This window comes from Maylandia zebra, linkage group LG17 (assembly GCF_041146795.1).
Source record: "Maylandia zebra isolate NMK-2024a linkage group LG17, Mzebra_GT3a, whole genome shotgun sequence".
Lineage (NCBI taxonomy): Eukaryota > Metazoa > Chordata > Actinopteri > Cichliformes > Cichlidae > Maylandia > Maylandia zebra.
Genome location: NC_135183.1, coordinates 10,020,786 through 10,024,815, shown reverse-complemented (window position 1 = coordinate 10,024,815; position 4,030 = coordinate 10,020,786).

Below are 4,030 nucleotides of genomic sequence, written 5' to 3'. Positions count from 1 at the left end.
ACTTGACAGGCTCAGAAAAGTCAAAAATAGTGAGATATCTTGCAGAGGGATGCAGCAGTCTCAAAATTGCAAAGCTTCTGAAGCGTGATCATTAGTGATGGGCAGATGAAGCTTCATGAAGCACTGAAGCTTTTCATCCAATTGGTTCACCCCAGCGCAAAGCGTCTTTAAGCTTCATTTGCTCTAGTAGGACATCTACTGGACGTAAAAATATTAGTTGGCATGAATTTGAAGAGTGTGGCCTTTTGCACACAGCCTGTAAATGTCAACAACAAAAGGAGTGTGTAAAACATGTATATTGTAGTGATGGCAGTATACTGTGTATATTTATACTGGCAGTATGGAAAATGATCATTTGGAAATGCTTAAAATGGAAATGATCATTTACTGTGAGGTGTGGTTGGGGTGTGGACAGTGGTTGTGCTTTTGTAACGTTGAGGTATGGACAGCTACAGACTGAGGCTTTCATCCTCAGTATTGCCCACATTTTATTCTGTAAAAACTAAATTTTCACTGCTTTTATGACCTTTTTAGTGGGGAGAACATAGCTAGGATTTAATGATTTAACAAATCTTTTAAATCCTTTGTCCTCCACAATGCTAAATGGCTGGGAGTCCTCAATCACCATGCTAACCAGGTCTTCATCTATTTGAGATTGTTCTCCTGAGGAAAGACAATAAAGACAAAGCACAAATATAAATATCACACACGTAACTTATTACAGTTGTATAATATTGTAATATCATTTAGTAACATTACGGCATGCTATATTATCATGGCGTTTGATGGCTCACCTGGTCCTGCTCCATAATCGGTGTTCCCCTTATTCTCATGCAAAGCTCTGTAGTGCCCAAGCATGGATGAGGTGTTGTTGTTATATCCCAGCTCCCTGGCACATAGCAAACACTTCACCTTGTACAAAAGTAAAAACAGCTTAACATAAATTGTATTGCACCATCAGTATTATGAAAATACATCTTCTGTAGAAATTTACATACCTTGTTGGGAGGAATAAGATCAAAATGTTCCCACACAGGGGAGGACATCCTCCTCTTCTTAGCTGGCTCCATTCTCTTCTGACTTTCTCTCCTCACTCTCATAAACCTCCAAACTGTCTCCAAACTCTCACTAACTGCAACTCTCCATCAAACACCCACATTTTTGAATGAAGTCTGAGGGGTTTATATCGCTGTCATATCTCGCGGCAAAGTTTGAACCGCTTCCTGAACCAGTCACGTGGTACAGCCGGGCAGCGAGGCTTCAGACGTCATCATTTTCAGCTCCTCCCATAAATGAAGCAAGCCTCGATACGCTCCCTCAATTACTCGACACAAGCTTCGAAGCCTCGATACAGAACGTCACATCACTAGTGATCATCGAACAATCAAGCGTTTCATTCAAAATAGTCAACAGGGTCGCAAGAAGCGTGTGGAAAAACCAAGGCGCAAAATAGCTGCCCATGAACTGAGAAAAGTCAAGCGTGCAGCTGCCAAGATGCCACTTGCCACCAGTTTGGCCATATTTCAGAGCTGCAACATCACTGGAGTGCCCAAAAGCACAAGGTGTGCAATACTCAGAGACATGGCCAAGGTAAGAAAGGCTGAAAGACGACCACCACTGAACAAGACACACAAGCTGAAACGTCAAGACTGGGCCAAGAAATATCTCAAGACTGGTTTTTCTAAGGTTTTATGGACTGATGAAATGAGAGTGAGTCTTGATGGGCCAGATGGATGGGCCTGTGGCTGGATTGGTAAAGGGCAGAGAGCTCCAGTCCGACTCAGACGCCAGCGAGGTGGAGGTGGAGTACTGGTTTGGGCTGGTATCATCAAAGATGAGCTTGTGGGGCCTTTTCGGGTTGAGGATGGAGTCAAGCTCAACTCCCAGTCCTACTGCCAGTATCTGGAAGACACCTTCTTCAAGCAGTGGTACAGGAAGAAGTCTGCATTTTTGTAGTTTATTGCACTTTTTTGCAATTTATGTAATTACTATGGACTTAATGCATACATATTATTAAAATATGGGCTATAACAGTTGTATTGATGTATAGCAACTTGAAATGCTCCCACAAATGGCACTACAGCATGTAAAAAAAATAATATAAGCTCTGGTGGACTTGGTTCTATAGTAGGTCTTAAAGGGTTAAATAAATATCGTCAAATAATCGTGATCTCAATTTCAGTGAAAATAATCGTGATTATCATTTTTGCCATAATCGAGCAGCCCTATGTCCGTGTACTCCTGGAGGTTGTGGCTGGAGAATAAATCCCATACAGTTGTTGAGAAGCAGTCCTGCAGTTGAGAAAGGGCTCCTTCAGGCCAGGTTTTTATTGTCTTTGTCTGGGGCTTTGTTTTTCTCAGCAGGGGGGTGTAGGTGGGGGTGAGGGACATGCAGAGGTGGTCAGATCCAGCCAGGTGGGGGAGGGGTGTCGCTCTGAAAGCATGGTCCAAAGTGTGTTCTCCTCTCGTAGCAAAGTCCACAAACTGGACAAATTTAGGAAGCACAGTCTTTAGGCACGCTTTGTTAAAGTCGCCGGCGACAATAAAAACCCCATCGGGGTGGGCAAGCTGTTGTTTGTTTATGGTGTTGAGCAAGAGGCTGAGAGCCGTGCTAACGTTAGCATCCGGCGGTATATAAACAGCTATCACAATAACTACTGTAAACTCCCTCGGGATGTAAAAAGGTCTGCACGAGACTGCCAGAACCTCCAAATCAGGAGAACAGTGTGTGTGAATGATCCTGCTGTTACAACACCACTCGTTATGCACGTAAACACATAGCCCCCCTCCTCTGCTTTTACCTGAGTTGCTGTTTCTGTCATGCCGGTGTAGCGTGCGGCCTGCTAACTCGACTGCAGTGTCGGGAATCAGCGGGTGAAGCCACGTCTTCGTAATAAGAATAATGCTGCAGTTACGTGCAAAGCTTGTGTTGGCTATCTGTAGCTCCAATTCGTCAAGTTTGTGGGTGATGGATCTGGCGTTCGATAGGAAAAGGCTCGGAAGTGCTAGCCGGTGTGGATGTTTGCGTAGCCTAGCGTCTGAGCCCGACCGGCATCCCCTCTTCTGCTTTCTTTCCCTCCGTCGCCTTCTACGCTTGCTGGGCGGGCAGACCATCCACGGTGACCCTGGCGGTCTCGCTATCTCCACCAGGATGTTGTGTGTTCGCTGATAGTCGCCAGAAACAGACAAACTATATTTAAAACCTAGGTCAATTAGGTTCTGGCGACTGTAAGAGATGGCGGCATTGCAAACATTCAAAAATATCCACATTAAAAGTAAAAACGAGCGCCAAACTGGAGAGCTAAGAGCCGCTGCACCCGTGCGCGCCGCCGAGTACTTTGCTTTCTAATGTTAACGAAGAAATAAAGAAAGAACTGATGCTTCGTGAACTGCCTTCTTCCCTAGACGCGCTTATGACTCTGTGCGTCCGGTTGGATGACCACGTGCGCGCACACCGGAGCGCACACACACGGACGGGACAGGAATCACTGGAGTATCACGGGGCCTCTCCTGCCGGCCGCGGGCCGCACGACTCCGACACCTGTGATGAGGAGGAGCCCACGCAGCTTGGACGCTCGCGGCTGATGCCTGCAGAGCGCCAGCGCCGTCTGGCTGCCAGTGAGTGCGTCTATTGCAGCCGTAAGGGTCACTCTGTCTCCTCGTGCCCGACGCTGGCAAAAGGGCGCGCTCACCAGTGATTGAGAGGGTGCTGGTGGGCAATCTGTCTAGTAAAAACCCTCTCCCCAGACTTCTCTTACCGGCCAAACTTCGAGTACAATCTGTTTTTCACTCGCTTTCAGTACTCATTGACTCTGGGGCTGAGCAGAACTTTATTGACACCTCGCTCGCCGCCAAACTGAACATCGCCTTGGAGCCCTTGTCGCGCCCTCTCCGCGTGCACGCACTCTCTGGTCACCGCCTGCCCGATATCACTCATGTCTCGGAATTCCTTTCGCTGTCTCTCTCAGGCAATCACACAGAGAGGATTTGTTTTTTTGCATTCACGGCTCCGCTCACCCCGCTGGTTCTC